Source organism: Camelus dromedarius, chromosome 10, assembly GCF_036321535.1.
Source record: "Camelus dromedarius isolate mCamDro1 chromosome 10, mCamDro1.pat, whole genome shotgun sequence".
NCBI classification, from domain to species: domain Eukaryota; kingdom Metazoa; phylum Chordata; class Mammalia; order Artiodactyla; family Camelidae; genus Camelus; species Camelus dromedarius.
In genome coordinates this window covers 45571698-45585707 of record NC_087445.1, presented here as the reverse complement: position 1 = coordinate 45585707, position 14010 = coordinate 45571698, and positions in this window count along the sequence as shown.

The window sequence follows — 14010 nt, the reverse complement described above, 5'->3', positions numbered from 1 at the left end:
TTTGAAGTTAAATCAATGAAAGAGGAATCTAGTCTTTAGTATTCTTTATAATAAAACTTACTTACATAGTTTTAAAATTTAACATGGTGAAAAAATACACATCTTGAATTTTTCCACACCCCCTTCCCATAAATATTATTGCCCTTATAACAATGTTTATGTGCAAAATTATACTTAAGATTATTTATCTTCCAAACATTTGATGTAAACTTTGCCTTACTGAGGGTTCAAAATATTGATAAAAATTTCCCCCTACTCATTCTAAAAAAAGAATAAATTCCAGGCTTAAATTGTGGGTAGAATTTTAGCTTAATTAGATGCATATGTCCAGCTTTGTTCTCTGTCTAAACCTAGGAGTACTTCCAGCTTTGGATTTACAGAATTATTACATTTACAAAACAAAATGCAAACTTAAGCTTGCTTTCATATTAGAATGGCATAAAACAGCTTGGCTGAGTAGACACAAAGCTTTACTCCAAATGTTTCCAGACCACCAGTTTTCTCACATACATCCAATAGTCAGGGGGCAGGAATAAGACACTGGAAGGGTAGCCCCTAGGCACGGTTCCCAATATATCAGAGCAACAACACTGGAAGGAAGAGAAAGACTGGTCCAAGTAGGACCAGCATCTCCTGGGGTCCGCCTCCAGAAAAGTATGTGAATAAAATATTTTTGCTTCTCTTGCCAGTAGACATAATCACTTGAGACCAGCATCAGAAGGAAAACTCACTCAAAGCCTTTAAACCTACAAGAATGAGAAATACCCGTGCACAAATTCTGCCCTCAAATCTTCCAGCAATGCTTTATGAGACCAGTGATGTACACCATTAACCTTCAAGGATCTCAAGGCAGAGCATATAAGAATGCTGAAAAGGTCAGACCTTCACACCATAATTACTACCAAAAATTCATAGGATAGTTTCAGTGTTAAAATTTTCCAATTAGTCACACTTATAAAAAACATCTAACAGTATTAAAGAGGGAAATAACTTTCTCCTCTTTTAACTAAAAACTTAATTGTCTTCAATTAAGTGTTTAGGTAATTGGGCAATGCTAGTTGTGCTTCTTAGCAAATAAGCAGGATACACTTATTGTATTCTTTTTCTTCCATGAATTCTAAGTACAAAATGACGCCCAGAGTGGTTTTATTTGGTCTGAGTATTATAAAAGACTTTACATTTCTTTAGGGCCTAAAAACAGAAATCTAAGACAAAAGCTTCGGAAACCATCTGGATTTTCTATCCAGATATATATTCATTCTACAGTGTTTGGAGCCATGTGGCTTGAAGTGGTTTTGTTTTAATGAACTTGTCCCATTCTCATTTAAAAGACCTCTCATTTTACAAGACTCTCTGACACCAGTTTAAATTCTCTCCCTCTTCTTTGTTCAATACTCTCAGGAAACTGGACTTGCTTCTGCAGAGTGTTGTAAAACTGTGCCCAGGTTTTCATATTAGATCGCATTTCCCACACACCCAGGACACAAGGAGCAGAGGTGCAATTTATATCACTAATATCCAAGGAATGGCAGGAAGTAAATCTGTTTGGCTTCTTGGATCCTTGTGGACCATAGTGTATCTTAAAGCATAAGAAGCTTAGACCAGGATTACATAGTTACTATGACCTGTGAGGCAATTTGGGTTTTTTCAGTGGTGAGAAGGGCAAGAGTGGAAAAAACATGCATTTCTATTACAATTTAAAGAACGTGTAGACTTTACATGAAGATGGAGACTGCTATTTCTCTCTCTCTCTCCCCGTATGTATGTGTGTGTGTGTGTGTGTGTGTGTGTGTGTGTGTGTGTGTGTGTGCGTGTATGCAGTATTTGCCTTCCAAGAAATTATTATCTATAGAGAACACAGATACTCATAATGCTCTATTCGTGTAGGACAAAACAAAACCACCATGATTTATACCATGATACATACCACCATGATACATTTATATCAAAAAGTACAAGGTAAGCCTGGGGCGTGTGTAGAAAAAATCCATTTAGGGCATTCAGAGAGGCTTCCTAGAGGAAATGAAACTTTGGCTGAACAAGATTTTGACAGGCAAAACAGGGGTGGAAGGAGTTAATTAGCTGAAACCCTACAACTAAATACAGAAGCCACACTTGCCCACAGGAGAGTTCTTCTGTTCTGGTATTCAAAGTCCCTCACAATGGTCACCAACTTGGCCAGATTCAGGAAGTGCTGCCACTATTGTCAGTTCTGAAAAACATTACTGCACCTATCTACAAAGGTAAGGAAGTAGAATTACGGTACTTGCTATTTATAAAATATAAGAGCAATTCTTATCAGATTGGAGCTACAAGAAGAAAAATTTAATATTTGTAATGTGTATATAGAGATTTATCTCTGAGACACTCCTCTCATATACATTATTTCCTGGTATAATCTAATGTTTGCTAGGAATCTTCCTCATGTTCAATACTTTTTAGAACTGTAATAAATAATCCAATTCAATTTTAAAAAATAATAATGTTTTCTTCCAAATTCTAATAATCTTGTGATACAATCTGTCCCCAGTTGTGGTTACATGTAGTAATTTCCCTTCCTTTTCAATTTCTTTGTCAAGTTCTTTTCTTTGTCCCATTAATTTTTTTATATGTGGTCTTTTGGTTCAAAGAGGCCACGAGAGGTTGGTCGGGTTCTTTAGAATTCATGGTTTCATGCTTTTCAATTTATTTATTTAATGTTCAAGATATTACTCCCCTGAAATATTACATAAATCAACTAATGGACATCATTGCTGACTGGGTCAGATGTTTCATTTGTACATTTAAACTCAACTGTAATAAATCTTCAGTGAGTCCATTTTACTTTTCTTGTGCTAGAGGGGTAAGTATAGGGGAGGCAATGCTGCTCATATATATTAAAACTATCTGCACAAGCAAACCTCTTTTCTGAAGTAAATTTCCTCTCTAAGCAAATGGATTATTCTTTTGAGATAAATATTTGATTGCCATGAGCATTTGCATTTATGATTTTTGGGGTAGATGTTATCTGTGATCATATTTGGATTTTACTTAAGTCTTGAAAATCTAGGTAGAAAATATTCACATGTCCAATTTAATTTGAGCTGTACATTTTTTCTTGTTAATGAATGTACAGGCACACCATTCCTCAACTTCTCCCTTCCTGGAATACCCTATAAGGCAACTAGGTTATAGGAAGCTGGCACTCTGCTACTTCATGTATGGTCTTTGGAGATAGGTATTGGTCAGACCAATCTTCCACTATGTCCTCTTCCCTAACAATTAAAGCCAGAAAATGAACACATAGCCTAAACATGAACAATGAAACTGAGAACTAGAATCCTGGGTGTGTGATGCAAAGACATGGGATGGTGGTTGGTCAAATCACTGCCAGAGCAGTGATGCTGATGATAGTGGTGATAGTGACGTTAATGAGAACAGTGGTTCCAAAGGCCACATCTCAGCAGATGCACTTGTGGTAAGAACCTAGCTGTGGTTCTGGCTGGGTAGCTATCCTTGTTTCCTGCATATTTTTACATTTTGGTTCTCTGATCTTTTACTGATTCTATGGGGCCTAAGATATTTCCTACACTCCCATTTTTACACTGATATTTTACTGAAGATAGGCAAAAATAGTTTGAGTGACTTGTAACCAAGAACCCAGATGGCTATAGGGAATATCACTATGAAATAAAATTCATAGAAAAGAGAGATGATATTAAGGTCTTGTTGAGAGGCTGGGAGGTTTAAAAATCATCCCTGTTGGAAGCACAATAGAAGAAACAATCAACTTTCAATCACTTGATTTAAAATAAAAAGATCCTTGAAGTGACTAAAGAATACATTATAGTTTTATATCTGTGCTAATTTCCTGGTATTTATAATTATGCTGTGATATGTGAAAGAAATTCTTGTTACTTAATGAGTAAAAGGGCATCATGTCTATAACCTACTCTTTAAAAATTTTAGAAAAAATATAGATAGATAGATATAAAGCAAATGTAGTAAAATGCTAATATTAAAGATTTGGGGTAATGAATATTGGTATCTGAGATTTTTTCATATTATTATTACAACTTTTCTATATGTTTTATATATTATCAAAAAAATAAAAATAAGGTTATGGTGCTTTATCGGTTCATCTAATCCACTCTTTCTTTCACAGTGTTAAGGAAACATCCCTGAGAAGTTAAATAAATTGCTCAAGGTCACACTGCTTGGCAGTGGTAAAGGTTTCTCCAAGAAGGGTGTGAAAATAATGCACAGAGTGGAATAGAGGATCTCACTGATGTTCTAGTTAAGGACATCAAAGAGGAGTCTCATACATTCCATAAGGGAAAGGTAAAAAAAAAATGTTGGATTGATAAAGAATTTATCATGAAGAGACAGAGCCTTGAGAGTTCCACACAAGGAGTTTGAAGAGGGGTGGGGACGGAGGTGGGAGAGTGTCATAGAGAGAAGTGTAGCTCAGAAGGATCTGGATGAATACATTTTTAATGAATTTACTTGTCCTTGAAAACAGGCACATTCGTTGCCCTGTATCCTGGATGAAAGCTGCAGATGCCTATGTCACACCATTTATAGACACAAAGGGTCATAATATAGATCTTAAAACTGTGGGCAAGTTTCTTCACTTCTCCAGCCTCAGTCTCCTTAGTAGTAAAATATAGATAATAGGACCTCATGGATTTTAGTGAAGATTAAATAAATAATCACAGGTAAAGTGCTTATAATAATGCCTGGCACACATTGAGTGCTCAATACATACTAAATGCACAATACATATTAGCTATTAGCTAATTAGCTATTACCTCTGATGTAGGAGTAGATATATATATTCCTGCCTTAATTGTTCTAAGCATGTAATTTTATTTAAAGTGTACATTTGTGTGTGTGTATATTATATATGAGTGAACATGGGAAATTTTGAGTAAGTAAAAGAGTTCCTGAAAAGGTATGACCTATAAGCTGAATTGTAAGAATGGATCTTTCAAGTGCGCATACACAATGACCAGTGTGTCACTAGAAGACAGACTGACCAAAAAGACTCAGGAATAAAACTGAATACATATAGCTTAAACTCTTACCGCCTGGAATATGCTAACTCTGAATGACCTTATTAATTATAATAAGATGGTAATGAGGCTTACTAAAATAAATGAACTAAGGTGGAAGAGCCTATGTTTCCACCAGGTTCTAGGTTGTGGGTATTCAGTGGCGAACAAGAAAAGTTCCTGCTTTCATAGCATTTACATGCTGGTTAGAGAGGTAGATAATAAACTAGTAAAAATGTAATATAGTAGTAATAGTGTTATGTAGTAAATACATTCTATGAGGAAAGATGTAAGGGAATCAAATGTGACAGAGGGTAGATTTTTAGATAGAGTAAGCAGAGAAAGTCTCTCTGAAGATGTGACATTTGAGCATATGTGAAAGAGGTGAGGGGTGGGCCATGTACAGTTCTTTGGAAGAGTGTTCCAGAGGGGGGGAAAAACAGCATGTGGGAATAACCTTGGTGTGTTTGTGGAAGACAAGAAAACCATGTGTCTACAGTGCAATAAGGAAGGAGATGGGCCCAGAGAAGAGGTTGAAGAGATATGTAGGGAGCCAGTTACATAAATCCTTGTAGGCCCTGCTAAGGAGTCTAGCATTTTTTCTTGCTGAGCACAGAAGAAACAGAACCTGATCACCAGAACCAAGTTCACTTGGTTTGTGAAGACTTGACTGTGGAGTGCCAAGATGAAATGCAGGCCAGGTCGGAGACCTTGCAATGGTGGCTTGGGCAAGGTGGCTGATGCAGGGGGAAGAGGAAATCAGAATCTGACAATACTTTGAAGGTATTAGATGTGGAAAATGAACTAAAGAATAGAGTATAACATAATCTTAGATTTTTGGCGTGAGCAATAGTTGAACAGTGATGCTCTTTTCTAAGATAAGGAATACTAAAGGTGGAGAAGGAAGGCTTAATGGTGAAAATCAAGACTTATGCTGTGGTCATGTTAATTTTAATATGCTTCCTAAACACCCAGGAGAGGACTGTGAAGAACAGCTAGGATAGAAAAGTCTGGAATGCATTGAAGCAGTCAGAACTGCTCTGAAGAAGGGGTAGGGATGGGAGTCACTAACTGTGCCTAATGTTGATAATAGATTGAAAAGATGGGAACAAATAATTTATCATTGGCATCAGAAAAAATGAAAATCCTGTTTAGAATAGTGAAAATCTTGATTGATGGGGTAATAAGGACAAAGGCCTGATTGGAGTAGCTTAGGAGAGAGCAGGAGATAAAGTGGAGATAATGTAGTTAGACATGTCTTTTCAGCAGTTTTGCCAAAAGAGGAGTAGAGTCATGGGATAATAGCTGGAGGGGAACTTGAGCTATGATTTTTTTAAAGACAGGTATTTATGCATGTTTGTAAGTTGATGGAAATGCTTAGTAGAGAAAAAAATAGTGATGAAGGCAAAAAGACAGGATAATTGTAGAAGCAAAGTCCTTGAGTAAGAGAGAAGAAACAGGAGATGGTTCTTAGAAGCAAGATAATTCATCCATTATAATAGGAAGAAAGTAAATGTTCGACATTATTATGCAACATTATACAGCAGCGAGCATATATGAATTCAGTGTCATGAAATAATCTCACAAACAAAATGCTGAGCAAAAGAAGCAAGCAACAGAAAAATGCACATGGTATAACCACTCAAATGAAGGTAAACAAATAATATATGGTAAAGATACAATCTTAAGTGAAAAACTATATTTTCAAATGGAGGAAACAGTAAACACAAAGTACAGAATAATGGTCATATTTCAGGGCAGGTTATAGAGGTAGCTTCAATTTTACTAGTAAAGTCTATTTCATAAGTTGGAGGTAGGATTGTAAGTTTTAATTTTTTATGCTTCTTAACGTAACTGTTTATTTGTATTAAACAATATACAACAATTTAAAAGTATTCTGCTAGGATTTCAAAGTGAGTAGTCTTGGGAAGCATTCCATGTGACTCTAACACAGAGAAAGTGTCTCCACTGATTTCTCAGTCATTAATTTTAGAACATTGATGAAATTCTGTGCTTGTAGTAGTTGCTTAAGCCTATAGAACCTCCATCCATACTGGAAACATTTTTCTTTTTTTTAAATTGAAGTATAGTTGATTTACAATGTTGTGTTAGTTTATGGTGTACAGTATATTGATTCAGTCATATATATGTATATATATATTCTTTTTCATATTGTTTTTCATTATAGGTTATTACAAGATATTGAATATAGTTCCCTGTGATATACCATAGGACCTTGCTGTTTATCTATTTTATATATAGCAGCTTGTATCTGCTAATTCTAAACTCCTAATTTAGCCCTCCCCACACCCATTCCCTTTTGGTAACCATAAGTTTGTTTTCTATGCCTGTGAGTCTGTTTCTGTTTTGTAAATAAGTTCATTTGTCTCATATTTTGGATTCCACATATAAGTGATATATTATATTTGTCTTTGTCTAACTTACTTCACTTAGTATGATAATCTCTAGGTCCATCCATGTTGCTGCAAATGGCACTATTTCATTCTTTTTTTATGGCTGAGTAGTATTCTATTGTAACATCTTCTTTATCCAATCATCTGTTGATAGACATTTAGGTTGCTTCCATGTCTTGGCTATTGTAAATAGTGCTGCTAAGAACATTGGGGTGCATGTATCTTTTCGAATTGGAGTTTTCTCCAGATATATGCCCAGGAGTGGGATTGCTGGGTCATATGATAACTATATTTTTAGTTTTTTAAGGACTTGACATACTGTCTTCCATAGAGGCTGTACCAAATTACGTTCCCACCAGCAATACTGGAGGGTTCCCTTTTCTTCACACTCTCTTATTGGAAACATTTTTAATACATTTAGCTTTGCTAATATGTGCTCAATCTTACTACAAGCCTTGTATCCTTATTCCAAATCATATTTATCTGCAAAGGTCATTTTCCAGTCCTCCCACACATAGTCAGCTCTCTTTCCTTGTTAAAAGTCTGAGACAACATGGTAGTAACTATTAACTTCACTTTAAAAGTTTTGATCCTATCTAAGCTAATAGCTTCTGGCCAAGACTCAATAACAGGGTAGAAAATCTGCTTGTAGTAAGCCAGAAAGAGAAAGAAATATACCATATGACATCACTCATATATGGAATCTGAAAAAAAAAAAAAAGAAGAAGACACTAATGAACTCATCTATAAAACAGAAGCAGACTTGCAAATATAGTAAACAATCTATGGTTACTGGGGGAAAGGGAGTGGGAAAGGATAAGTTCGGGAGTCCGAGATTTGCAAATATTAACTATTAAATATAAAAATAGATAAAAAACAAATTTTTTCTGTATAGCATAGGGAACTGTATCCAGTATACTGTAATAACCTTTAATGAAAAAGAATATGAAAACATTATATATACATATATATATATATGTATGACTGCGACATTATGCTGTATACCAGAAATTGACACATTGTAACTGACTATACTTCAATTAAAAAAAATAAAACAAACAAAAAAAAGCAAAATAAGTGCTATAGCTGAAAAAAAAAGAAAGAAAATCTGCTTGTATAAAATTAGGCAATAAATACTCCTCTCCATTCCTTCCTTGCCTCTAACTCCAGGACGTACCTACCCCTATGTTCATCAGACTTTTCAAAATGTACTGAACCAGTCCTTCATTTCTCTCCTTCCAGGCAGTATAGTAATCATTACCTTACATACATTTTTGTATCTTTTCCCTTTTCTACTTCCTTCATCTTTGCCTAGAGAAGACCAACCCTGTTAAACTTAACTCTTGGTCTGCTCCATGGGTGTAACAGGGACTGATAGGTAAAAACTATGCAAATAAGTGCTGATTGTCCTGTACTGATCACTCTCCTCATCTCCAAGATGACTTATTTCATACTTTACTTTCTGTACTCAAATATATTATTTTTACTAAGAGGTGCAACTGGTACAATATTTCCTACCATCAAATTTACCTACCTACCTGTTCCTTTTCCTTCTTTCCTGAGTTCTGCCAGTTTGTGTTTCATCTTTTATTTTATCACTAATTTTTGCTTGAGTTTATACATTTCACCTTCCTGTGATTTAACACGGAATGGTTTAATCACAATTTCTATAGCCTCCTTGGTAATATTTTTTCTAGTTGTACTGTAGGCAGATGATAGATACTGCATTTTTCCATTTTATTTATATGCTTATTTTTGCCTTATAGTATCTTTTTCTTGACAATGTGCCAATACCCTTTTCTTACTTGTCATTGAGTGAGTTAGATTTCACTGTAAGGAGAGGGAAGAGGCCAAGGTTGCCTTCCACAACTCACTACCTTTTTTGCATAGATTGCTTCCCCCACATTTGGCCACTTTGTATGACAATTTGCATAGCCTTCTTTCCTAAGTTTTTTGGATATAAACTGTTCAGTCTTCTGCCCCTGAGCTGTAATCAGGACATTTCCTATCCCCATTTTTGGAAAAAAAAATGGTCAGGGAAAGATTTTGCTTTTCAAAGAGGCTCCTTACCTTCTCGAATTATATTTTTTGTTGATACTTTTGCCACTGAAACTTCACTGAATATGCTCTTTCTCTTTACTTCCCCTATGTGGTTTCTGCACAATTTCAGCTTTTATATGGTTTTTATTGTATGAATTATGTTTCCTACTTTTTAACAAAATGTCTTAATTTTGTATGTGTGTGTGTGTGTGTGTGTGTGTGTAAGAATAGGATTGGAATTCCCTTTGTTCCTCGTGTATGATTTTATGAAGGGAAAAACAAAGATGTTGATAGTTACATTCATCTAAAATTGTGTTGTTATTCTTTTAGATGTCTTAATTAGATGCTAATCTTATTAATTTGTAGCCATTCTTCTCTACAAATATAGGCATTCGACACTATATGTTTCCAAGTTTCTCTTCACTTACATCCTACAAGTTTTGAATACAATTTTTGTATAATTCAGTTAGAAGTACTTAAAATGTTTCAATATGATTGCTTTTTTCTCCTACATTATTTATAGATGTTTTACAATTTCAAAAATTTTTTTAATTTTATCTTTTTCTTATAGATTTCCAACTTAATTACACTGTGATCACAGAACACGATTCTATTCTTTGGAGACTTATCTATGGCTAATACATAGTCAAAGCTGATAAAAGTTCTACATGTGATTGAGAAAAAAGAAAACTCATACATAATCCTGCTAGGTGCAGGGTTCTATAGATGGCTATTAAATTAAGCTTGGTACTTATGTTGCTCATCTCTTCCACATCTTTCTTTACTTGTTTCTGTCTATTTGACCTATGAAGATTTGAGAAAGTTTTGTTAAACTTTTCCAAAAATGATGACAGATTTTTCTCCCTGTCTTCCTGTAAGTTTTTTATTTCTATATTTTTAAGCTGTGTTATTAGTTTCAGGACATTGAGACTTATCTTATTCTCCTAGAAAGTGAATTCAGTACTATGTGGAGAGCCCCTTTGTCTTCATGCAATGTGTCTTTAAATACATTAAAATGAAAGAAATATAACTATCACAACTTTTTTGTATGTTCTCCTTTATTTTAAGCTGGTATCCTTTTACTTTCACCTGTTCCCTATTATTATGTTTCAGATATAGCTCTTGTTTTCCAGTGGGACAATCTCTTCTAACTAGTGATTTTGTTCCACTCACACTTATTACGGTTACTGATATGATAAAACTTGCTTTTAGTATCGTGTGTTATACTTTCCATTTGTCAATTTTTTCCCATGTTTTTGGTTTTCACCTATTTTTGGGGAATTAATTATTTTTTTGGTTTGTTTCCCCATGTGTTCCTTCCACTGGATTAGAAATAAAATGATCTATTTCTAATTTGTTCCTTTACCCTTGAAATTTATACATTATAAATGTGTATGTATGTATATATATATACACATATATCTCAATGGATTCAGAAGTAAATAAATATATTGATTTAATGTATCTCCAAAAGAATTTTAGTACTTTTGAATATACTATCTATCTACATAGTCCAATATTTTGTCCAATACTTCTCTTTTTAATCTTAAAAATATTGAAAATATTTATCTTTAACTATGTGTTTACCAATTTCTTTGCAATGTTATCCCTTACTACTTCTGAAACTTTTTCTTATGTCATTATTATTCACCCTGAAGTACATCCTTTGAAGTTCCTTTAGAAAAGATTTGTTCGTAGTAAACTACTGTAGTTTCTCAGAAAAATATCTATTATTTTCTCAGTCCTAAAAGACAGTTTTGTTGTGTTCATAATTTTAGTTTAAGTTATTACCTCTCATCCTTTTAACATACTATTCCACTGTTATTTCAATTCTATTGTTGCTACTGAGAAGTCTACTATGCCTAGTGGTTATTTCTTTCTGGGTAATGTCTATGGCTTTGTGTATATTATATGTATTTTATATATGGTACATAGTATATTATCTGTGTGTGTATTTTGTGTTATGCATTTGTCTATGTGGTAGCCATGTATTTTGCATGTATAGTATAATCACTGACTATATGTGTTGACTATGTGTGTTACACATATTTGTGTGTTACATGTATTTGTGTGTTGTGTGCATTAAGTGTTCTGTATGAATTTATTTGTATTTTGTGTGTGTGCTATACTGTGTATGTTGTAGTTGTGTGTGTATCTGTGTGTGTACTAGGGGAGCTGGGTCAAATAGAGACTTTTTTTTTGCAGAGGCAAAAAAGGAAAGAAAATGTTGATATTCTAGGTACATATCTAACATTTAAGTTGCATCCATGGAGATTGCAAGTAGCATTAATAATAAGATTGAGCGTGAAGGATGAGATTTTAAATGCACTATGCATCTGTGTGATGTGTGGGAGTGCATGCAGGCATGCACTCACACATATAAAATGGTAGGAGTCTGAAAGCATAGGGTGGGCCATTTCACAAGGATCATTAATCTCATGGGTTCCTCTGGGCTTCCTTTTCCATAGGTCTGGTTTTTTGAGCTGGCTAAAATTGTGAAAGGTGTGGATTTCTGCCAACACATTAGTAGTCTCATCTCTGTCCTATCTGTTGTAGATGAGAGAATCAAGAGTAATCAATTTCCTCCAAAGCTTTCTTCATATTGTAACAATAACTTACCATGGAATGATAAAATGATAGTTTGAAAATGATTTTATAATCATTAATGTATTTTTCTCTATGATCCTGGAAGGAAAGGTATTTTTCAAAAAAAAAATCTTGAAAAGAAAATAGAACAGTTAATTTTATTCAAAAGAGAAACTGAGGCTCAGATTAAGAAGCGTGCCTCAACATATCTGACTTTAAGTGGTAAAACTGAGATTAGAAACCACATTTTATGATTCCCTAAGTGTTAGAAATACTGTAATACACTAACCAGGTAATCTTGGACACATTTTCATTAATATTTTATAACATTTGACAATAAGGTATTTCCTTTAAATAATCCTAGACAGATTTCAATCACTTTGTGTATTAACGCTTCCTTCTCCGACAAGACCTGGCAGGAAAATACACCGAACAAAACACTGTGCGCATAGTGATCTCATCTTGATTCAAACCCTTATAATTAGGGTTTGTACCACTGTATATACTCCACAACTTGGTTTCCTTGCCCGAGTCTTGCTTTTTCTCATGCATCATTCCCAACATGGCCAAGAGTATCTTTCCAAAATGCAAATAAGATCATCTTTCTTCTCAGTTAAAACACTTTCATCTTCCCCCAATCCTAGCGAAAAATCCAGTGTCCTTAGCAGAGGCTTTAAGAAGCCTGGAGACCACCAATCTTTCTATCTTCATTTTTACTGTGCACCATTTTCCATTATATGCCTCAGCTATACAAAATCATTATTCAGTATTCAAACTTTCCAAACTCTTTCATGCTTCTGTAACTTGTATATAATTTCCTCTTCCCAAAGTGCCATTCCATTTTTGGGGACCTGAAAAAGTTTTCACCATGCTCCTAAATCAAGAATTCTCTCTCTCTCTGTCTCTGTCTCTCCCTTCTATGCTATATATATTTGTCATGCTACCCAAAACAATATGTTACACTTACTTACTTACATGTATACGTACTCTTACCAGTTTAAAAGCTCCTTGAGGGCAGGAACCAAGTCAGATACAGTTCTATATCTCTATGCCTAGCACAGGGCATGGCATATATAGTAAGTAATTAATGATTAACTGACCAATGTTATTAACTTTTAGGAGTTGGCAAAATATGACCCACAGACCAAATACAGCCCTCTGCCTATTCTTGTAAATAATGTTTTATTGGAACACAGACCTGCCCATTCATTTATGTAATGTCTATTTCTGCTTTTGTGCACAATGATAGAATTCAGTAGCTGCAAAAGAAATGGAATGCCCCGCAAAGCCAAAAGTATTTACTATCTGGCCCTACACTGAAAAAGTTTGCTGACATCTGGCTTAGATAATCTCTAAGAATGTTAAGAGTACTGCTTAATTATGTAGCTTCTAACATTATGAGTTTTTTTTAAATCACATATAAAGCAAGAAACATATTTAGAATTTATTGCATTTTACTCACTAAAGTATCAGAAATTTTTCATTAATGGTGTTTAATTTTTTTGTTGCAGTTTAAATCTGTGTCATCTCAATGGTGTGTGGTTCAGATAGCAAAAAACTAAACTGCCAGGTAAATATGGATAAATGTTTAACAATGAAAAATACATAATATATCCTTTATTCAGAAATATTTAAGGGATAATGGATATTTGAGTTTGCAAGAAATATAAAAGTATATTTGAAAACCTTTAAACACCATTTGGATAAAGAATTAATCAAATATCTGGATAAATTCCAGTCACATCAGAGAGAACGTATTCTTGTAGTTTAAAGTCAGCTTACTAAATCATGAATTTAATTTTTAATATGGAGACCAATTTTTTTCTGCAAAATGACTGATAATTTTGTAAAGTGATGCTCTCTTCTTTTCTTTAGTAATAGTAATATTTCATAACTTGATATATTTCTAATTTCCTTTGAATCACAATCTTGGTTTT